The 24,288-nt window shown below is 44.2% G+C and overlaps 1 long non-coding RNA gene and 1 pseudogene across 1 annotated transcript; one reads left to right on the forward strand and one right to left on the reverse strand.

Annotated features, from left to right (window-relative positions):
- The first annotated feature begins 4,561 nt into the window (after positions 1-4,561).
- On the forward strand, positions 4,562-15,916 carry LOC113219654. Its single transcript, XR_003306618.1, has 4 exons — positions 4,562-4,689; positions 8,553-8,606; positions 8,998-9,072; positions 15,864-15,916. It is a non-coding gene; the product is annotated as an uncharacterized LOC113219654 (long non-coding RNA).
- Positions 15,917-21,802: 5,886 nt separating this feature from the next.
- Positions 21,803-21,901, reverse strand: LOC113219659 (annotated as a pseudogene).
- Positions 21,902-24,288: the final 2,387 nt, after the last annotated feature.

Here is a 24,288-nt window from a genome sequence, read left to right on the forward strand (position 1 = left end):
TTTATTTTTATTTTATTTTTATTTTTGATACAGTCTTGCTCTGTTGCCCAGGCTGGAGTGCAGTGGTGTGATCTTGGCTTACTGCAACCTCTGCCTTCTGGGTTCAAGCGATTCTCCTGCCTCAGCCTCCTGAGTAGCTGGGATTACAGGTGCCCACCACCACTCCTGGCTAATTTTTGTAGTTTTTGGTAGAGTCGGGGTTTTAACCATGTTGGCCAGGCTGGTCTTGAACTCCTGACCTCTGGTGATCCACCTGCCTCTGCCTCCCAAAGTGCTGGGATTACAGGTGTGAGCCACCGTGCCTGGTGCATGATTTACTATTTATAAGAACATGAGCTTACTACTTGTGTAACATTTATCCCTGTATTTTAGATGGGAGTTGCTGAGGTGGTATGAGATTTGGTGACTATATCTGGCCTCTCAGGGAAATGGCCAAGTTGTTCAGATTCTCAGCTGTATTATGTGAAGTTGTTTGTTGGCTTCACTGCTTAGTACTGTGAAATAAGTTATAAAGGAAAATTTTTTATTAAAAAAATAGATTCAGGCTGAGCACAGTGGCTCACGCGTGTAATCTTAGCTTTTTGGGAGGCCAAGGCACATGGATTGCCTGAGCTCAGGAGTTTGAGACCACCCTTGGCAAAATGGTGAAACCCCATCTCTACTAAAATACAAAAAAAAAAATTTAGCCGGGCATGGTGGTGGGTTCCTATAGTCCCAGCTACACAGGAGGCTGAGGCACGAGAATTGCTTGAACCCAGGAGATGGAGTTTGCAGTGAGCTGACATCGTGCCACTGCCAGCCAGGGTGACAGAGCGAGACTGTGTCTCTGGAAAAAAAAAAAAAAGAGATTCACTCAGGGGAGGGGGATCCATTGTTAGTAAAATATGTCTAATACCTGATGCTTTTTGGTCTCCTAATGACCTATGAAACTGCAGGTCTCTTGGCTTTGTAATATATTCAGTTCCACATTTATTCACTAAAGAATTGAAGACTTTTTATATCTTCATTATGTGCCAAGTACTGGGTGGGACAGTAGGTGTCAGAGATGAACAAATCCCTGACCCAGGATTTCACAGCGGATGTTGGAATTTAGTGCCATTTAGCTTCATTCGATTCTGCAGTAGTCCCAAGATTTTCCAAGATCATCCTGTCCTCCAGTGTCCTGTTGATTCAACTTCAGAATATATCCCAGAGTCTGTCCCTCATCATTCCTCACTGGTGCCACCCTGGACCCATCTGCCATCATCTCTCACCTGGATTATCTCAGTAGTCTCCTAACTGGTTTCCTTGTTTCCATGCTTGCCTCCTTCAGTCTACGCTCTTTTTTTTTTTTTTTTTGAGTTGGAGTCTTGTTCTGTCACCAAGGCTAGAGTGCAATGCTATGATCCCGGCTCTCTGCAACCTCCACCTCCCGGGTTCAAGCGATTCTCCTGCCTTAGCCTCCTTAGTAGCTGGGACTACAAGGCGCGAGCCACCATGCCCAACTAATTTTTTGTATTTTTAGTAGAGGCAGGGTTTCACCATGTTGGCTGGGCTGGTCATGAACTCCTGGCCTCGAGTGATCCGCCTGCTTCGGCCTCCCGAAGTGTTGGGATTACAGGCGTGAGCCACCGGGCCCAGCCAGTCTACTCTCAATACAACAGCTAGAACAGTCCTTTTACAGTGGAATTCAGATCATGTTTACTCCTCTGTTCAAACTCTGCGTGGCTTTCTGTTTCTACATGATCTGCCCCCCACTACCTGTCTGTCTGTGCTTCCTGCTACTCTCCTGCTCTTACTTCTCTGTATGAACACGGAGCTCATGGTGTTTCCTTTAACATGCCAGGCATGCTTGACCCCGTCCTGTCTCTGGGCCTTGCTGTTCCCTCTGCCTGGAACGTTCTTCCCCTGGCGTCTGCATGGCTCACTGTCTCACTGCTTAGGATTTCAGCTCAAAAATCACCTTATCAAGGGCCTCCAGGCCGCTTTGCATAAAATATATTCTCAACTCATATTTCCTACTTGATATTTGACTCCCCCTTCTCCTTCACTAAACTATAAACTCCATTAGGGATGGGATTTTGTCTGTTTTGTTCTGTTGTATCCCTAAATACCTAGAAGGTGCTCAGTAAATATTTGTTGGTTGGATGACTAAATCAGCCTATTATTGAATCAGTCAATGTCCTCTGTAGAAGGGACTTCTCATAGCTGGTGCATATCTGTATGATACCTATTGTAGGGAGGGACGTGGTCAGAATGGCTCTGTCTGTGTGGAATAGTTTTGCTTAGCATAATCCCAGCAGGCTCCCATTGGGGTTAAGCCACAGTTTTAGCCTTATTAAAATAACTTTTTAATCATAAAGTCAGAGGATGTAAAGATTGGAAGGGATCTGGGAGACTTTTCAGTTCACTTTTCTCATTATTGATGTGAGAATAACAGAGCCTAGAGAAAGTAAGTTAATTACTCACAATCGTAAAGCTGTACAGGTCAATCTGAAATTAGGCTTCTCATGTCAGATTCTGTATTCTTTCCTATGTGTGTTCCCCCTGCCTGGGACAGTTCATGGGCTTTCAGATTTGACAGTTTTCTCTCCAGTGTGTAAACAAGAGCTTTTATCTGGACATTCTAGGTTAGCATAGATCGACAATGACCCTGCAATGTGTGGAAAATCCCAAAGGTTGACCACTGTGAATGGGAACTACCCTAGATGTGTCAGGAGCACCACAGGCACACTCACTCCTCCATTTGCTGGAGCCATGTAGGGTGGAAAGGAAACCCAAATTAAAACCCTTTGCTAGTTCAGTTTTTTATTGCATGTCACAGTCCAATGTGTCTCCATTTAAATTCAGATTGATGAATGGTCATACCAGCTGTAGGCCCTTTGGGCCAGAAGTCTTGATCTCACCAACTGTTCATTTTTTTTGAGGGACTTCCTTCCTTCAGGCATTTGTGTGTAGCCAGTCTACTGTGAAGTTCAGAGGGGTGTAGAGCCCTCTCTTTTTGGGACGGCCTGTTCTCCCTGTGCAGCATGTCCTGAAGCTGGCCTGTCTCCATCCTAAGTATGTGAGGTGCTTTTATTAAGCAGGGTAAAGTGAGAGAGGACTCCTAAAGAGAGAAAAACTCCAGCATTTGCTGAAACATGTTAGTGAAATGATCAAGTTATAGTTGGGATGGCATGAAAAGGACTAAAATTTATTTAATTTCTTGCCATCTGGTTTGTGATATATGGTGCCCCAAATTGAGTTTAGAAGGAACTTTGGTCATAGGTCAAGAAGATGTTTTATATATATATATATATATAATTATATATAATAAAAATATATAAATTTTTTATTTCATTTTATTTATTTAATTTTTCTTTAGATGGAGTTTTGCTCTGTTGCCCAGGCTAGAGTACAGTGGCATGATCTCGGCTCACTGCAACCTCTGCCTCCGGGGTTCAATTGATTCTCCTCCCTCAGCCTCCCAAGCAGCTGGGATCACAGGTGCCTGCCACCACGCCTGGCTACTTTTTGTATTTTTAGTAGAGATGACGTTTCACCATGTTGGCCAGGCTGGTCTCTTACTCCTGACCTAAGATGATCTGCCCACGGTGTTGGGATTACAGGTGTGAGCCACTGCGCCTGGCCAAAGGTGTCATATTTTATTCTACTTCCTGTGGCTTCTCTTACAATACCAATCATGCATGAAGTCCATGGTTTTGCTGCATCTAGTTTTACTCAAGCAAAGGCTCTGGACTTTCTTAGTTTACACTAATGTATTCTAGTTTGCATCTGAAATGTACTCTGAGATTGCTGACTTCCAGATAGCCATTTTTGGGTCAAGGAAAGTTCAAGTCTCCTGAGTATAGTAGCCATACCACCTAGAGAGCTTCCTTTTGGTTTGCTTACAAAATGTATTTTAGCTTAGTTTTCTTACATTAGGTGGACAAAACAAGAAAGAGCAGAAGGCTGGGCACAGAGGCTCACGCCTGTAATCCCAGCACTTTGGGCGGCTGAGGCAGGTCAGCCGATCACCTGATCACCTGAGGTCAGGAGTTCGAGACCAGCCTGGCCAATATGGTGAAACCTCATCTCTGCTAAAAATACAAAAATCAGCCGGGTGTGATGGTGTGTACCTGTAATCCCAACTACTTGGGAGGCTGAGGCATGATAATCGCTTGATCCCAGGAGGCAGAGGTTGCAGTGAGCTGAGAGTGCACCACTGCACTCCAGCCTGGGTGATAAAGCAAGACTCGGTCTCAAAAAGAGAAGAAAAGTTTAGGGACACTCAGCAGAACTATAAGGCCTAGAATTGGAAAGTGGGAATTACTCTGTTCATAGATGATTTCTTTTCAAGATGGGCTAGTGGAGTTTCTAAACAGCAGCTGCATTCTCCTTTCACATCTTCAGGTTTTATGAGATTATCTTTTGCCCTCTGAGTGATCAGATCTGCCTCACAGTCACTTATGGGAGTCCTTGATCTCGACAAAATGGACCTTGAGTAGCTGAGTTCAAAGAACTGAGGTGGCAAGAGGGGATCTCCTCTTGGTTCTTATATATATATATATTTTTAATGAAAGAGCTAGAGAAGCAATCTCAAGGTCAGGATAACTCAGCCTGATGTTCTTCTCACTTGGCAGGGATTGTGCTGCATTCTGACATAGGTTCTGCCATCAAACACAGAATGCTCTGATCCTTACAGGCAGAGGCAGCTCTTCAGCCTATGAGGTAAGTAACCAGGGAATGGAATTCTCACCATTTTTATTGTCTATGCTAAGTTTTACTTTTAGATTTGGGCCTGGCTGGGCGCAGTGGCTCACACCTTTAATCCCAGCACTTTGGGAAGCCAAGGCGGGCAGATCACAAGGTCAGGAGATCAAGACCATCCTGGCTAACATGGTGAAACCCCATCTCTACTAAAAATACAAAATATTAGCCGGGCGTGGTGGCGGGTGCCTCTAGTCCCAGCTACTCGGGAGGCTGAAGCAGGAGAATAGTGTGAACTTGGGAGGCAGAGCTTGCAGTGAGCCAAGATCGTGCCACCGCACTCCAGCCTGGGCGACAAAGCAAGACTCTTGTCTCAAAAAAAAAAAAAAAAGGATTTTGGCCTGCTTCTTTTTTTTTTTGAAATGGAGTTTCACTCTTGTTGCCCAGGCTGGAGTGCAGTGGCACTATCTTGGCTCACTGTAACCTCTGCCTTCTGGGTTCAAGGGATTCTTATGCCTCAGCCTCCCGAGCAGCTGGAATTACAGGCATGCACCACCATGCCCAGCTAATTTTTGTATTTTGTAGTAGAGACAGGGTTTTACCATATTGGCCAGGCTGGTCTCAAACTCCTTACCTCAAGTGATCTGCCTGCCTTGGCCTCCCAAAGTGCTGGGATTACAGGTGTGAGCCACTGTTCTCAGCCTAAACTGCCCAATTTTAAGGGGACAATTGGGAAAACAATGTTTAAAAAGGTAATGAAGGTGTTGCCATGACTATGGTTAGCAATGTGAAGACCGTAGAAAATCTGTGTGAACCCCTGGGGGCTCATAGTCTACTACCTGGTCAAGAGCCTTAAAAAACTTGGATGTACGTGTTAGGACACTAGGTTCTGAAAGCTCCCAGGGTTGTATAAACTTCTATATTAGGTTCCATGATGCCCGATGGTAGTCCCACATTTCCACAGTAGACACGCTATTGCTGCTGCTTTCCTTATCATGAAAAGAGCAGAAGGTGCAGATAATACATGAAGCAGGAAGACAAAGGGGAGACACTGAACTTGTCACCTACCTTTGGGTGCCCCTCATGCTTCATGTTTCCCATTGAGCCTCACTTATCAGTGACACAGGGAATGGTTCCTTTGCTCTTTACTTTCCCTGTGGCTGCCTGGAGGTAGGGGAGGCAGATCGTGCCACTTGCCGACATTATGTTGCTGTGGATTAGTTGGAGGGACAGGAATTATGTTGCTGTGGATTAGTTGGAGGGACAGGAACAGGAAATTTTCCTGGCGGTGTTTGTGTCAGTGGGGCTCACAGGGGTACTTTTTTTTTTTTTTTTTGAGACGGAGTCTTGCTCTGTCGCCCAGGCTAGAGTGCAGTGGCTGGATCTCAGCTCACTGTAAGCTCCGCCTCCCGGGTTCACGCCATTCTCCTGCCTCAGCCTCCCGAGTAGCTGGAACTACGTTAGCTGGGACTACAGGTGCCCGCCACCTCGCCCGGCTAGTTTTTTGTATTTTTTAGTAGAGACGGGGTTTCACCGTGTTAGCCAGGATGGTCTTGATCTCCTGACCTTGTGATCCGCCCTTCTCGGCCTCCCAAAGTGCTGGGATTACAGGCTTGAGCCACCGCGCCCGGCCACAGGGGTACTTTTTAATCTTCTTACTGGCCTCTGTGATTCTGTGACCCTGGTTATTACATGTTTAGAAAGTGTCATCTTATTTGAAAGGGATTCTCTTATTTTCTATTTAAACATTGCCAAAAACTGTCACACTTTTTTTTTAATTGAAATACTTTTGTATTTTTTATTTTTTGGAGATAAGAGTCTTGCCCTTTCATATGAACATGAAGGAACCCCTACTGTGGGTCTTTAACTTAATAACATATCAATGAAGGGTCATGTCTGAATGAATTATAGACGTTTAGGACCTAAAAAAGGAAGGTCCCAGAAACTAGGCTTTGGTTTATTTCTACTACTACACTTGCTATTGAAACCAAGCAGGTGACTTCATTTCTCTTGGATTCAGCTTTCTCATGTGTCAGGATGGGAGAGGAAGGGCGGCATTGGGCCAAGTGTCACTCCACTATCTGTACTTCAAATCTGGCTGACACATGTGTGGCAAATACTTAGATTTGTTGACAGCGGTTTCCTGGATTGCTGTCTTGAACGATTCTGAACAGGCTCAGCAAGAAAGTGTGTTTCAGTTGATTGGGTGTGTCTGTCATGGAGAAGGAAGTAAGGAGTGGGGAGCACACAGCATTCCCGGGGCATTCCTGTCCATTGTCTCAATACCTGCTGCTGACGTTTCCTGTCCCTTATCAGGAATCCTGTCTACTGTGTGTCTGATGACTTGAACTTACTGAGTGCTGCTTCGTTGCATCATAGACACCACCTGTCTTTGAACAGCTACTCTGCCTCTTGAGAATGCAAAGGCTGCCAGGGGCCACTGCTGTATGGTATGGCCTTCGGTCATTTCTGCTTAGAACACAGAGGTCATTTTGGCTAATAACGTAACTCTCCTATTGAATGAAAGTGTTAAAATGTTCCTCCTAAAAATACTATTTTTTAGGCTTCTTCTTCAGATTTGCCCAATATCCTAAGCAAAATGCCTTCAATATGAAGTGAATATTGCTTGATGGTAGGTTTGCAGATACAAATAAAAGAAGGTCTATGTCAAATTTTATCTTCCACAGATTATTTTCTCTTACACTTTCAGCTCAAGCTCTTGGACTCATTGAGGCAGTAAAAGTACCATATCCTGTGTTTGAATCAAACCCCGAGTTCCTATATGTAGAAGGCTTGCCAGAGGGGATTCCCTTTTGAAGCCCTCCTGGTTTGGAGGTCCATGACTTGAAAGGATCGTCCATGAGAGTAATAAAATCAAGTTTGTTGTTAAAAAGTAAGTTTTAGGCCAGGCGTGGTGGCTTACGTCTGTAATCCCAGCACTTTGGGAGGCTGAGGCGGGCAGATCACCTGAGGTCCAGAGTGCGCGACCAGCCTGGCAAACATGGTGAAACCCCATATCTACTAAAAATACAAAGAATTAGCTGGGCGTGGTGGCAGGCACCTGTGATCCCAGCTACTCAGGAGGCTGAAGTAGGAGAATCACTTGAACCTGGGAGGCAGTGGCTGCAGTGAGCTGAGATCACAACACTGTACTCCAGCCTGGGTAACAGAGTGAGATCTGCTTCAACCACACAGCAACGATGAAAATGTAAGTTCTGTTTGCCACTGTAGTCATTTCTGGAATTGAAACAATAAAATGACATTTATACTAAAATGTTTTTCTAGCTAGAGGTGACAGGTATGGCTGTAAGTCCTTGATGGAAAAGCCTGACTCTGAGCTGCAGTCCTGGCACTCTCCATTGCCCCTGCCATTCCCCATCCCGTACTCAGTTGTCTTCATCAGTGAGAGAATAGTGACCACTGCCTCCACGGTGTTCAGACACACTGTGGTGGCTCGCACTATGCCTAAGTACTTGAATGAAGTTTAATCTGCTGGGTTTTATCTGCTCTGTTATTCCTGGGTCAATCTTGTTAGCAAGTAAATATTGATGATTGAGTACCCTTTTCTTTTTTTCTGGGACAGAGTTTCACTCTTGTTGCTCAGACTGGAGTACAATGGTACAATCTCAACTCACTGCAACCTCTGACTCCTGGGTTCAGGTGATTCTCCTGCCTCAGCCTCCCAAGTAACTAGGATTACAGGCATGCACCACCATGCCTGGCTAATTTTTGTATTTTTCGTAGAGACGGTGTTTCACCAAGTTGGTCAGGCTGGTCTCAAACTCCTGACCTCAGGTGACCCTGAGGTCATATCACAACCGTTTTACTGGCTGTGAGGCCACCATTGTACTGGCTACTGTAACATTTCTTGGTTTTCTTTCTAGACCTGAACTAGTTATTTCCTGCTCGCCTCCTGGAATGGCTAATAAACAGTAAAGGTAAGAGATTACCTGTATTTCATATTATATTTCACTGCATTAAGACATTCTTTCTCAGCATTCCTTAAATCACACAGAATCATTGACCACTCTCTTTGGGGGACTTGCAGTTAGTTTCTTGGCTTTTTAAGATATTTTATTTAATGGACCTCTTTTTCTTTCTTTTTCTTTAAAAAAATTTTTATTGGAAGTGTCACATTTGCAATCCCACTTCATTCATGTTTCCATGGCTTTGTTGAGCCCCCTGTGGAGGATTACACTACAAGTTTAATTCTGCAGGTTCCTTTGAAAAGAGCCAAACTGAATGAATTTTAATACTCTGCTCTTATAAAGCATCTCCTTCTGTATTTTTTCTGCAATATACTAAAGTAATTCTGTGCTTATTTTACAGCTTTGCAGTTTCTGGGAAGACCATGAAGCCCTGAGAGTAATGAAAAGTTTCCTGAAATTGAAGTCACTGTGGAAGGTAAGGGCCAGTTCTTGGCATGTTTCTGTTGATTCTCCAGTTTAATAGTTATGTCAGTTCACTAGCTACATGTTTATACAGATTAAGGTAACCAAACTAGTTTCAAGTGTGAACAGCTGCCTGTGATAAAGCTAAATTTCTGAATGTCTTTCATTGAAATTTTGAAAATTATTAACAGGAAATAAATAACATGGATCACATCATAAACTGCACTCAAGAGAATCCCTAAAATGCTTTTACTTTATTATAACAAATAAGGGTGCAGAGGGTCACGTGGAGTGTTTCTTCATCTTTTGTCTTCTTTGTTTTTTCTATTCTTTTTAGGAAAGAAAGTTGAGGAGTGGTTTAAAAAGTAGTGCCTGGAATGAAAATATTTCCTACAACACCCTCTAATGTACTTCTTTCTCTCTATGCCCACGGGGTCTGTAGGGTTCTCATCTTTTCATGTTCACATTATTAAAATACTTCATACAATACCAAAGACAGTTCCCAGCCAACCATCAAATATGGGTGTTTCTTCCATCTTCTCATAAATGCAAAAGGAAATAACTGCATTAGGATCATTGTTTTTTATTTGGAGATGAAAGTCTCGCTCTGTCACCCAAGCTGGAGTGCAGTGGCATGATCTTGGCTCACTGCAGCCTCAGCCTCCCGGGTTCAAGCAATTCTCCTGCCTCAGCCTCCCAAGTAGCTGGGACTACAGGCACACACCGCCATGTCTGGCTAATTTTTTGCATTTTAGTAGAGATGGGGTTTCACCATGTTGCCCAAGCTAGTCTCAAACTCCTGAGCTCAGGCAGTCTGCCCGCCTCGGCCTCCCAAAGTGCTAGGATTACAGGTGTGAGCTGCTGCACCCAGCCTAGGATCTTTTTTTTATGTCCTAGGTGTCGATTTTTTAAATAAGAGTTTGCAGTATTGGTGTTTAGTGCTGCAGTAATTTCCATTTAATCATCTGGCATACTCAGAGAGAGGATACCAGATACTGAGCGTATACCTCACAGAGAGGATACCAGATGACTGAGAGTATACCTCACACAGAGTATACCAGATGACTAAATGGGGACTAGAGCGAGTATTTAAACTCTTCTTTCATGATCCTATTAAAGGAAAGCTTACTTAATAACATAAATTCTTGGTTATGAATTAGATGTTTCTCTTATGAAAGCTTGTAGGCATCTTTGAGCAACTTAATACCTGATTATTTCTGTTCAAAAATGCCAAGAATAAAAATACATTCAAATCTTTACTTTTCTTCTTTTGGAAAAGATCAAAGGATCAGAGATCTGTCCTCTACACGAGGTGCCATCCTTTCCTGAAGGAGCTCCTTGTAAAGTGTGTGAGGTGTTCCTTTTGGTAAAAAGACACACTGTGCGAACAAAGAGACCTGAGCCTGAACCTATGAAGATTTGAACAAGGTGAACATTGAGACTATGTAAAGGAGAGGTTAATTCCAAGGTGACAGGAGCTTTATGGAGAAGTTTGTGATTTCTACACTTCCAGTCCCCTTCTAACTCTAGTATAAAGTTACATTGTATACGCTGGTGCCCTAATCTCAGTCTGTGGATATTAGATATTAAGACTGGGGAGAAAATAAAACAACCAGTTAATGTGCACTATTTTTACAGGCACGGTCAGTAGCATATAAGAAACAGCATGTTTCTCAAAAGTAAATTAGTTCATAGTAGTCAGTTGGCACATTTGGCAGGTACTTCTATGAGCTTTTTTTTTTTGGTATCTTTAAACTCTTCATTCATTGATCCTGTTAACCCAAAGCTTATTTAATAACATAAGCTTTTGGTTATCAGTTAGATGTTAGGAAAAGCAGATAAATGAACAGCTAATATAATGAGTTAAAAGGATTGAGGCTGTAGGAATAATGTTACGAGGAATAACTTGAGGATTGTTTGCTACTGCAGCCAGCTGTGATTTTCCAAATAGGGAGATGCCTGTTTTTCTCACATAAAAGTAATTGTGCAGGTAGGCTGAGGCTGACATGGGTTCAGTAGCTCAAAGATGGTAAGACTGGCTTCCCTGTGCTTTTCTTTACTCTCCTTTCTGGTGCATGATGACTGAGAGAGCTCCTGTCATCATGTCTGCATCCAAATAGGACACATGTAAGTAAAGAAAACGCAGCATGAGCCCTGCCTACACCCATGGTCAGGAAAAGCAAGAGGTGTTTTTTGAATCCTAGAAGAATTTTGCATAAGTCTCTTGGTTTTAAAAACGATGAATTTTAAAATAATAAAGTAAAATAAAGCACAAACTCTGAGGCCAAAGTGATAGGATTTAAATCTGTGCTCTGCCACGTAGAAAAGTTACTTAAACACTCGCCATCAGAGAAATGCAAATCAAAACCACAATGAGATACCATCTCACACCAGTTAGAATGGCAATCATTAAAACATCAGGAAAGAACAGGTGCTGGAGAGGATGTGGGGAAATAGGAACACTTTTACACTGTTGGTGGGACTGTAAACTGGTTCGACCATTGTGGAAAACAGTGTGGCAATTCCTCAAGGATCTAGAACTAGAAATACCATTCAACCCAGCCATCCCATTACTGGGGATATACCCAAAGGATTATAAGTCATGCTGCTATAAAGACACATGCACATGTGTGTTTATTGCGGCTCTATTCACAATAGCAAAGACTTGGAATCAACCATCAGTGACAGACTGGATTAAGAAAATGTGGCACGTACACACCATGGAATATTATGCAGCCATAAAAAAGGATGAGTTCGTGTCCTTTGTAGGGACATGGATACAGCTGGAAACCATCATTCTCAGCAAACTATCGCAAGAACATAAAACCAAATGCCACATGTTCTCACTCATAGGTGGGAATTGAACAATGAGATCACTTGGACACAGGAAGGGGAGCATCACACACCAGGTTCTATTTTGGGGAGGGGGTGGGGGGAGGGATAGCATTAGGAGATATACCTAATGTAAATGATGAGTTAATGGGTGCAGCACACCAACATGGCACATGTATACATATGTAATAAACCTGCACATTGTGCACATGTACCCTAGAACTTAAAGTATAATTAAAAAAAAAAAAAGAAAAGTTACTTAAATTCTCTGTTCTTTTGGTTGCACACCTGTAAAATGGGAGGAAGAAAATAATATTTGACTCATGGTTTTTAAAATTTGAGATGTTATTTCTTTAATAAACAGCTGCTATCATTTTAGACCACTTGCTATTTAGACACTTAGGAATTTTTCATTAGAAGGCATGTCAAGAAAGACACTGGGCATTTGTAATGGATTTAACATTCATCATTTGAATGCCTGATGGACTCTCAGAGCTGTGATTTTACTAATGAATTTTTCAGAAGTCCCTTAGCTAGCAATGAGCCTAACCAGCCTCCTACTCTCACCATTCAGTGCTCTTTTGTTCTTATCTGTTTCTCTACAAACTTGGTTACTCTCACAAAGTGATAAAAACTTGCATTTCTTTTCTTTCCTTTTTAGAGACAGGGTCTTGCTCTGTCACTCAGGCTGCAATGCAGTGGTATGATCATGGCTCGCTGTAGCTTCAAACCCCTGGGCTCAAGCAATACTCCCGCCTCTGCCTCCCAAGTAACTGGGACTACAGACGTACACCACCATGCAAAGCTAAATTTTTTATTTTTTTGTTGTAGAGATGGGATCGTGCTATGTTGCCCAGGATGATCTCAAACTCCTGTCCTCAAGTGATCCTCCTGTCTCAGCCTCCCAAAGTGCTGGGATTATAGGTAGCCGTGGGCCACCTGTGTCCAGCCCGTTATTTTCTTTCTTTTAAATAACAACTTAATTGAAATGTAGTTCACATACGATGCAGTTTATTTATCAAAGTATGCAATTCAGTGGTTTTTAGAATATTCATGGAGCTGTGATCTATCATCACAATCCATTTTAGAAACTTTCATTACCCTGTAGAGAAATCTACTGTTCTTAGCCACTAGCTAGTGGCTTACACCCCCCATGCTCCTGTGTTCCCCACAGGAAACCACTGATCTATTTTTGTCTCTATAGATTTGCCTAATCTAGGCCTTCTATATAAATAGGATTGTGCAATATGTGATCATTTGTGGCTGGCTTTTTCTTTTCCTCTTAGCACAATGTTTTCAGAGTTCCTTCTATTTCGTTCCTTCTATGGCTGAATAATACTCCATGGTAGAGACACACCACATTTTGTTTATTCATCAGTTGATGAACATTTGGGTTGTTTCCATGTATTGGCCATTATGAATAATGCTGCTATGAAGATTCATGTACAAGTTTTTGTGTGGACATATATTTTTATTTCTCTGGGATATGTACTTAGGAGATAAATTGTTGCATTCTATGATACTGTACATTTAGCCTTTTGAGAAACTGTTTTCCAAAGTGGTTACACCAGTCAGGTGTAGTGACTCACACCTGTAATCCCAGCTACATAAGAGGCTGAGGTGGGAGGATCACTTGAGCCTACAAGAGACATCAGCTTGGGCAAGACAGCAAGACCCTGTCTCAGTTTTTGAAAAATCAAATTAAAACGCAAAGAAGACAGGTGCGGTGGCTCACGCCTGTAATCCCAGCACTTTGAAAGGCTAAGGTGGGTGGATAACTTGAGGTCAGGAATTCAAAACCAGCCTGGCTGGGCATGGTGGCAGATACCTGTAATCCCAGCTACTCGGGAGGTTGAGGCAGGGGAATTTTTTGAACCCAGGAGGTGGAGGTTGCAGTGAGCCAGGATCACACCACTGCACTCCAGCCAGGGCAACAGAGGGAGACTCTGTCACACAAAAGTAAAAATATAAATAAATAAAATAAAATGACAACAAAAGAAACACCCAAAGTAGTTAAACCATTTTGTGTTCCCACCAGAAATGTGGGTTCCAATTTCTCCACATTTTCATCAACATTTCTTTTTTTGAGACAGGATCTCGCTCTGTCACTTAGGCAGGAGTGCAGTGGTGTGAACACAGCTCACTGCAGCCTCGAACCCGTAGACACTCGTGATCCTTTTATTTCAGCCTCTTGAGAAGTTGGGACTACAGTCAAACTCCACCACACTCAGCTAATTTCTTTAATTTTTAGTAGAGACAGGGTTTCACTATGTTGCCCAGGCTGGTTTCTAACTCCTGGACCCAAATGATCCAGCTGTCTTGGCCTCCCACACTGCTGGGATTATAGGTGTGAACCACCATGCCTGGTCCTCTTTCTCTTTTCTCTCTTCCCTTTCTTTGTTGATAGAGGGAGATATGTCATGTACCAGCTATCCATCCAATGACTGCCCATCAGTTCTATCACTTCACTGCTTGATCTGCAAACATAGATGTGGGTTCCTTAAATGCTTCCTCTGTCAGCTAGTACATGATTAAATGTTGTCAGTACATGGTTCTAGAGGGACCTTGTAAGAGACTTTTCTTTCTGGTTGTGGTGTGCGAATCTCCACAGGCACTGAGTTTCTTCAGTACCGGGCTCCTGCCCTGCACGGTGCTCAGCAGCACCCAGTGACCAACAGTTTCTCTGCACCTGCCTGGGTGGTTTTGTAGTGAGACAACTGTTTGTTAATATCTTAATCTAGCATCATAGAGGATGGATTTTCAGCAAATTCCAGAGGACAGATTGCTAGCATGTTCCACCGTGTGGTAATGCAGCAATTCTGCTATTGAATTACCCACGACTGTGCCCTCTCCAAGGGGGGCTGGATCTCAGCCCTAGTGGGGAGTCTTTTCCTTGATCTCAGTGTTGGGACAGTAGGGACAGTTACTGCCTGTTTTATCAGCTGGTCCTATACTTTTTTTTTTTTTTTTTTTTTTTTTTGAGACAGGGTCTCCCTCTGTTTCCCAGGCTAAAGTGCAGTGGCAAAATCATGGTTCACTGCAGCCTTGACCGTCCGGGCTCAAGCAATCCTCCCACCTCAGCCTCCCAAGTAGCTAGAACTACAGGTATGTGCCACCACACCCAGGTTTTTTGTTGTTGTTAGTTTGTTTGTTTGGGTAGAGACAGGGTCTCACTGTGTTTCCCAGTCTGGTCTCAAACTCCTGGCCTCAAAGAATCCTCCTGCCTTGGCTTCCCAAATTGCTGAAATTGTAAACATGTGCCACCATGCCTGACCTCTGCTAGTCCTGTATCCTCTAGAGTTCTCTTTACTTTTTGGTAGCCAATCTCTCATTATGCTGTTGCCCTGTTATAATTAATAATTTTTTATTTTAAATTTAACACTTTAAACTTTTGAGTAGTTTATGTCTCCTGTTTGGACTCTGACAAATACAGAATTGATGTTAGGAAGGGTCCCGGGAGATAGACTCACACAGATGGGATTTGGGCATAGGTTTGGTTATCCAAGGGGCAGTGCTGAGTTCCTTGCCACGGGACATGGGATGCTGGTGAGTTCCAGGAAGTGACCTCACAATGACTCAAGCTACCACTTACTGTTGATTGTGATGAAATGCCAGCTGAGGCACACGCCTTGGGAGCTAAGTGGCTGCTGCACTTGATCACTATGAAGACTGGTGTGGGAAGGGTCCTTTTGGATGCACTTGAGCAGGGGCCCCGAATCCCTGGGTCACAGGCCTGTATTGGGCCACACAGCAGGAGGTGAGCAGTGGGTGGGCGAGTACAGCTTCATCTGTATTTACGGCCGCTCCCCGCATTACCACCTGATCTCTGTCTCCTGTCAGATCAGCAGCAACTTTAGATTATCATGTGAGCACAAACCCTATTGTGAACTGTGCATGCGAGGGATCTACCTTGCTCTGTCCTTATGAGAATCTAATGCCTGATAATCTATCACTATCTCCTATCACCCCCAGATGGGACCGTCTAGTTGCAGAAAAACAAGCTCAGGACTCCCACTGATTCTACATTATGGTAAGTTATATAATTATTTTGTTTTACGTTACAATGTAGTAATAATAGAAATAAAGTGCACAATAAATGTAACGTGCTTGATATATCCCAGAATTGACCTTTGCTGCCCCCAGTCTATGGAAAAACTGTCTTCCACAAAACTGGTCCCTGGTCCCTGGTCCCCCCAAAATTGGGGACCGCTGCACTTGAGCACTTACAGAGAGAAAAACAAAAAGCTCAAGTTTTTACCTTTCAGCATAAGTCATGGTCTAAGATCCAGAGAGCTTCCATGATAGACCAAACACAATTCCTTATTTCTTATATCCACAGGGCTGATATTATTGGAAATCAAACACAAACTTAAATGTGTGGGTTGCTGAATTACAATGACAGTTGAATTCACTGTGTCACCAAGGTTCTCTTGAGAATGTTACGGTACTAATAAGTGAAGAATGGGATCTTTTTCTTGTTTTCCTTTGTTTTTTGTTTTCTTTTTTTGAGACAGTCTCCCTGTCTTGCCCAGGCTGGAGCACAGTAGGGTGATCTCAGCTCACTGCAGTCTCAACCTCCCGGACTCAAGCTATCCTCTTGCCTCAGCCTCTGGGGTAGCTGGGACCACAGGTACGAGCCACCATGCCCATGCCCAGCTAATTTTTGAGTTTTGTAGAGATGTGGTTTCATCACACTGCTCTGGCTGGTCTCAAACTCCTGGGCTCAAGCCATCTGCCCACCTTGGACTTCTCAAGTTTCGAGATTACAGGCAGGAGCCACTGTGCCTGGCCCTCTTCTCTTTTACACTGGTTTATTGTGAAGGCCTCCAGTTGTCTTCCTGACTTCTAGGCTTGCTCACTTCGGCCTGTTCACTGAAGCCAGAGGAATTCTCCTAAAAGGCAAATTTGGGTCAAATTAGTTCTTAATTAAAACCTGCTGGTGACTGCCCATTGCCTTTAAGACAGAGTCCAAACTAATTTGGCCACAGGACCTGGTAAGAGCTGGTCTCTGCTCACCTTCCCAGTTTTATCGTGCACCACCCTCCCCATATGCCTACCCTCCAGCCACACGGAATGTCAGTTTCCTTAGGGGACTTTACTGGTCCTTCAGGAAACCCTCTCCCTACCCCCATCATCACTCTTTCACTCTCATCATTGCTCATCTTTAGCCTCAGCCGAGATGTCTCACCCCACTCTCTATGATGCAACAAGAAGCCCCTTGGGAGCGTTTCAGTCCCACTCTGAACTTCTGTCATTGTGCTCATCATAGTCTAGTAAGTGTTGGCCTATGATTCCTAGATTAGTCCATTTTGCGTTGCTATAAGGAAATACCTCAGGCTGGGTAGTTTATAAAGAAAAAAGATTTATTTGGCTCACAGTCCTGCAGACTATACAAGTAACATGGTGCCAGGCCGGGCACAGTGGCCCACACCTGTCATCCCAGCACTTTGGGACGCTGAGACAGGAGGATTGCTTGAGCCCAGAAGTTTGAAACCAGCCTGGGAAACATGGTGAGATCTTGTCTCTGCTAAAGATAAAACAAATAGCCAGGTATGATGGTGCACTGATGCATGCCTGTGGTTTCAGCTACTTGAAAGACTAAGGTAAAAAGACCTCTTTAGCCCAGGAGGTCAGGGTTGCAGTGAGCCATAATTACACCACTGCTCTCTAGCCTGAGTGTCAGAGTGAGATCCTGTCTCAGAAAAAAAAAGCATAGTACCAGCATCCACTGGTGAGGACCTCAGGAGGCTTCCTCTCATGGCGGAAGGTGAAGGAGGAGCCGGCATGTCACTTGTTGAGAAGAAGGAGCAAGGGAGAGAGGAGGAGGTGCCAGGCTCTTTAAACAATCGGCTGTCACGTGAACTAGTAGAGGGAGAACTCACTCATTACCATGGGGAGGGCACCAAGCCATTCATGAGGGATCTGCCCCCATGACCCACACACTCCCACCAGGCACTACCTCCAATATTAGGGATTTAATTTCAGTATGAGATTTGGAGGAGACAAGCATTCAAACTCTATCAATTTCCTGCTACCCTGTAAGCTCTGCAAGGGCGGAAATTGTTTTTTTGTTTTTCGTTTTTTTTGAGACGGAGTTTCACTCTTGTTGCCCAGGCTGGAGTGCAGTGCCACGACCTCAGCTCACTGCAACCTCTGCCTCCTGGATTCAAGCGATTCTTCTGCCTCAGCCTTCCAAGTAGCTGTAACTGGGATTACAGGCATGTACAACCATGACCCGCTGATTTTGGTACTTTTAGTAGAGACAGGGTTTCACCATGTTCATCAGGCTGGTCTGGAACTCCTGACTTCAGATGATCCACCAGCCTCAGCTTCCCAAAGTGCTAGGATTACAGGCGTGAGCCACCGTGCCCGGCCAAGGGCAGAAACTCTTATACCTTGTTCACTGCTGTTTCCTGGGCACCTGTTATACTGCCTGGTATATAGTAGGAGCTCCAGAAATTTCTTAGGGCCTGATGTGTTGGCTCAAGCCTGTAATCCCAGCTCGTTGGGAGGTGGGGGCCAGAGGATTGCTTGTGCCTAGGAGTTCAAGGCCAGCCTGGGCAACATAGTGAGACCCTGTCTCTAGAAAAAATAAGAAACTTGCCAGGAACGGTGGCTCACACCTGTAATCCCAGCACTTTGGGAGACCAAGGTGGGCGGATCACCTGAGGTCAGGAGTTCGAGACCAGCCTGGTGAACAGGGTAAAACCCCATCTCTACTAGAAATATAAAAATTAGTTGGGCATGGTGGCACACACCTGTAATCCCAGCTACTTGGGAGGCTGAGGAAAGAGAATCACTTGAACCCAGGAGGCAGAAGTTGCAGTGAGCCTTGATTATGCCACTGCACTCTAGCCTGGGCAATAGAGCCAGGCTCTGTCTGAAAAAAAAAGAAAAAATAATAAATTTAGCTGGGTGCGATGTTACATGGCTGTAATCCCAACTACTTGGGAGGCTAAGGTGGGAGGATCACTTGAGCCCGGATGATGGAAGCTGCAGTGAGCCATAATCATCCTGCTGTACTTCAGCCTGTTTGACAGAGGGGGACTCCGTCTCAAAAAAAGTGAAAAAAAAAAAAAAAAAGATAAGGAAATATTCATTGGGAAAATAAGAAAAAGAGTGAACAAGCAAAGTGTCAGGAGAGTACTGTGAATGTGGGTCATGTCAGTAGAGTGTGGGACTTGGGCAGGAGCAGCTGGACTTGAAGAGCAGGTTGGTGGAGACCAGGTCATTCTTCATAAGCAGTTTGCCCTGTAGCATGTAGATCACATATCCCACACTGGCTGCTGGCGACTGAACTGGGCTTCCTGTTTCTGTGTTTGGTTTGACCATCACAGTGTTGAAGAATTATTGAAGTGCAGTTTGCAAGGTTTGAAAACCTTGCAGTATGTGCAATTCCCCCTGGTCTCCCACATTACTCTGGCCTCGTTCCCTCATGTAGGTTGCCTGACCTGCTGAGACCTGTGTTTGCTATCCCTGCAGATCAGTGGGTAGGAGGTGATTTAAGAAGGAAGATTTAATATATGAGTTATAGAAAGATAAATAGACTGGGCACAGTGGCTAAAGCCTATAATCCTAGCACTTTGGGAGGCCAAGGCGGGAGGATTAGTTTGACCCAGGAGTTCAAGAGCAGTCTGGGCCACATAGTGAGACCCCGTCTCTACAAAAAAATTAAGAATTAGCTAGGCATGGTGGCATTCACCTGTAATCCCAGCTACTCGGAGGCTGAAGTGGGAGGATAGCTCGAGCCCAGGAGTTGAAAGCTACAGTAAGTGGTGCTCTTGACACTGCATTCCAGTCTGAGTGACAGAGCAAAACCCTATCTCAGAAAAAAAAAAACAAAAAAACAAAAAAACAAGAAAGAAATAGATCCAGCATTGGTGGGAGTATGCTTTTAAATTTTTTTTTCTTTCTTTTTTTTTTTTGAGACGGAGTCTCACTCTGTCGCCCAGGCTGGAGTGCAGTGGTCGGATCTCGGCTCACTGCAAGTTCTGCCTCCTGGGTTTACGCCATTCTCCTGCCTCAGCCTCCTGAGTAGCTGGGACTACAGACGTCCACCACCTCGCCCAGGTAGTTTTTTGTATTTTTTAGTAGAGACGGGGTTTCACCTTGTTAGCCAGGATGGCCTCGATCTCCTGACCTCCCAAGGTGCTGGGATTACAGGCTTGAGCCACCGCGCCCGGCCTAAATTTTTTTTTCTTTAAGTTTTTTATATTCTAGCAGGCTGGTCCATTCTCTCCTCTTTAATTTCTCAAACATAAAGCGCCCTGCCATAATCTCAAGTTGGATCTGCAGTAGGTCACCATTAACTCAGCAGCCTGCTATGTTGTGAATCCTCATGCCAGGAACTGTGCGGGATACAAAATGTAAGAGAAGGCTGGAGTAGAGCATCTCTGGGGGAAACGAGAGCCAGAGATAACAGTGGTGCCCCATGGAGACATCCAGCTGGTGTTTGGTAGTGCCTTGTGGAAAGGCTGTACTTTGGTAAGGTCTCCACATCTGCAATGTGGCCTTCAATATTGTATGTCCCCAAACTAGGTTTTTACATTCCCTGCATAGGTCAGGGTTGTAGGGAGTGAATCCTCCTAGCAGAACTCCCTGGTTTTTAAGGCAGGTGTTCCAGTTATTAATTGACAAGAGGCATATTTTTCCTCTTGTAACCTGATGATTTGGACTCCCTTTCCATATAAATGTTCTTGGAAAACTAAGCAGAGGATGAGGGAAAGGCTGTGAACAAGCTTGCTGGTCCCTCCCTGTCCTAAAAAAGAGCATACCTCTGTGTAACCAGAAGACTTTTCACTAGTCAAAGCTGGGCAGACCGGGACGAGGGTGTGTGTGCGTGTGTTGAGGCAGGGTCTCTGTCACCCAGGCTGGAGTGCAGTGGTGAGATCAGAGCTCACTGTAGCTTCCACTTCTGCAGCTTCCACTTTGATCCTCCCACTTCAGCCTGCAGTGTAGCTGGGACTATAGGAATGTGCCAACGCACCCAGCTCGTTTTCTAATTTTTTGTAGAGATGAGGTTTCACTGTGTTGCCCAGGCTGGATTTGAACTCCTAGCCTCACAGGATCCTCCTGCCTTAGTCTCCCGATGGACTGGGATTATAGGTATGAGCCACCTCACCTGACCTGCGGTGAGTTTTCAACAATGTGATTCCTCTTTTACAGAACCACCTAAGCTGAAGATTCCCTTGAGAACAAGGGCAAGCCTGTGGTTTCATTGCCTTTCTTCCATTTGTGGTTCTTGCCAAGTGGAATTTAAGTGACCTCTTATCAAGATGGATAAACCCAAGTTTCCCAGTGCTGGAATACAGAAAATGGATGGACAAATAAGTTCCACTCAGCACCCATAGCCCAGACATGGGGACCTCAATACACCTGGGCCCCAGACATCACCTTTCACTGTGAGTAGCTCAGAGATGACACTTTTGGTTGTTAAATGCCCACTGGCAATATTTTATATAACAGCAAGGGAAGGAATAAATAGTCACCAAAACATTTTCTGCTCCCAATTCCAACATTACTTGGATGAGATGATTATTTTGTGAAGAATTTTCATATAGCACAGTCCTGGCCAAATCTTCAAGTGAACAGAAAAATTCTATTAAAAAGTCAATCTTCTATCTCACTCTGTTGCCCAGACTGGAGTGCAGTGGTGCAATTGTGGCTCACTGCAGCCACAACTTCCTGGGCACAAGCAGTCCTCAGCCTCCCAAAGTGCTGGAATTATAAGCAGACAGCCACCATGCCTGAAAGCTCGACAGTTTACATCAAGTGTAATAAGAATGCTCATGTCCTGTGACTCACAGTAATCTCACTTTTGGAAATACCATCTTTGGATATAATTCAACCTAAACAAAAGTTCATATGCACACAGTGAAAATCCGGGTGTAATTTTGTTTCTCTTTTTTATTTTAAAAAAGGAATGCTTCACAATTTGCATGTCTTTCTTGCACAGAGGCCATGCCCATCTCTCTATTGTTCCAACTCTAGTACATGTGCTACCAAAGCAAGCATGAGTAATTTAAGAGAGTGGTTACGTGGAATAAGGAAGAGTTATGGGGAATTTAAAAATCTGTGGTATTTATAGGCACCTAGTAACAGCTCAGTAAATATTAGCTGCTACTTTTATTATTTTTATGGTAATTCCACTCAATTAAAAACTGTCATTAAAAATTACCATTGTCATGGAACATAATGTATCCTACAGTATAACTGTAAAAACAGATACAATTTGTCCCTTGGTATATGGGGGGGATTAGTTCCAGCTCCCCCATTTCTGTGTACACCAAAATCCACCCATACTCACTGCAGCCTAGAATTTTCAGGTTCAAGGGATCTTCCCACGCCAGACTCCAAAGTAGCTGGAACTACAGGTGTGCACCACCACCACACCTGGCTGATGTTTTTCTTTTGTTTTGTAGACACAGGGTCTCACTACCTTGCCCAGGCTGGTCTCCAACCCCTGTCCTCAAGCGATCCTCCTGCCTAGGCTTCCCAAATTGCTGGGATTACAGGCATGAGCCACCATGCCTGGCCTCTGCTAGTTCTGTATTCTCTAGAGTTGTCTTTAGTTTGTGCTAGTGTGTCACTCATTACACTGATCCTCTGTTATAATTAATACTTTTTATATTAAATCTACAATTTTTTTTAATTTTTTTTTTTGGTACTGGGTCGCACTCGATCACCCGGGCTAAAGTGCAGTGGCATGATCTCTGCTCACTGCTACCTCCGAATTTCCCGGGCTCAAGCAATTCTCCTTCCTCAGCCTCCCAAGTAGCTAGGATTACAGGTATGTGCCACCACGCCTGGCTAATTTTTGTGTTTTTTTGTAGAGACGGTGTTTGGCCATGTTTTCCAGGCTGGTCTCAAACTCCTGAGCTCAAAGCGATCACCTGCCTTGGCCTCCCAAAGTGCTGGGATTACAGGCGTGAGCCACTGTGCCCATTTTAGTTTAAACCTCTGAGTGGTTTACATCTCCTGATTCGACTCCTAGAAATACAGAATTGTTGCCTGGAAGGATACCAGGAGATAGACTCACACAGATTGGATTTGGGCATAGGTTTGGTTATCCAAGGAGTGGTGCTGAGCTCCTTGCCAGTGGGACATGGGATGCTGGTGATTTCTAGGAAGTGATCTCATAATGACTCAGGCTACCACTTACTGTTGATTGTGATGAAATGCCAGCCAAAGCATATGCCATGCAAGCTAAGGGGTGCTATACACTTGACCACTGCAGCAGTATAGATGAGTCTGAAGAATGGTATGGGATGGGTACTTTCGAATGCAGTCGAGCAGCGTCTCCAACCACAGGGCCACAGAGCCGGAGGTGAGCAGCAGGCGAGTGAGGGGAAACTTCATCTGTATTTATAGCCCCTCCCATCGCTCACATGACCACCTGAGCACCATGGCCTGTCAGATCAGCGGCAGCATTAGATTCTCATAGGAGCACGAACCCTGTTGTGAACTGTGCATGCGAGGGATCTAGGCTGCGTGCTCCTTATGAGAATCTAGTGCCTGTTTCTCCCATCGCCCCAGATGGACCTTCTAGTTGCAGGAAAATAAGTTGAGAGATCCCACTGATTGTACATTATCATGAGTTGTAGAATTATTTCATTGTATATTACAATGCAATAATAATAGAAATAAAGTGCACAATATAGGTAATGCACTTCAATCATCCTGAAATCATTTCCTCCACCCCTAGTCTGTGGAAAAAATTGCCTTTCACAAATTCACTGTTTTCTGTGTGGAGACAGGGTCTTAATATGTTACCCAGGCTGATCTCAAACTGCTGGCCTTGAGTGATCCACCCCCTCAGCCTCCCAAAGTGTTGAGATTATAGGCGTAAGCCACCACGCTCAACCAAGACTGAGTTTCTTAAACCAAATAAAAATTAGGTGAGATTACTTGAACCCAGGAGGTCGAGGCTGCAGTGAGCCCTGATTGCACCACTGCACTCTAGCCTAGGTAACAGAATGAGACTCTGCCTCAAAAAATAAAATACATAAAATAAAATAAAATAAGTGAATTAGACCAGGCACGATGGCTCATGCCTGTAATCCCAGCACTTTGGGAGGCTGAGGCAGGCAGATCACAAGGTCAGGAGATTGAGACCATCCTGGGTAACACGATGAAACCCCTTCTGTACTAAAAGTACAAAAAATTAACCAGGCGTGGTGGCGGGTACCTGTAGTCCCAGCTACTCAGGAGGCTGAGGCAGGAGAATGGCGTGAACCTGGGAAATTTGGAGCTTGCAGTGAGCTGAGATCGCGCCACTGCACTCCAGCCTGGGTGACAGAGAAAGACTCCATCTCAAACAAACAAACAAAATATTAACTCTTGATGAAGTTCCCAGTAATTCTTTCCTTCCTGTTTCCCATAAACCTTTGATTTTTGT

Source organism: Piliocolobus tephrosceles, unplaced genomic scaffold (assembly GCF_002776525.5).
Source record: "Piliocolobus tephrosceles isolate RC106 unplaced genomic scaffold, ASM277652v3 unscaffolded_75, whole genome shotgun sequence".
Taxonomy (NCBI): domain Eukaryota; kingdom Metazoa; phylum Chordata; class Mammalia; order Primates; family Cercopithecidae; genus Piliocolobus; species Piliocolobus tephrosceles.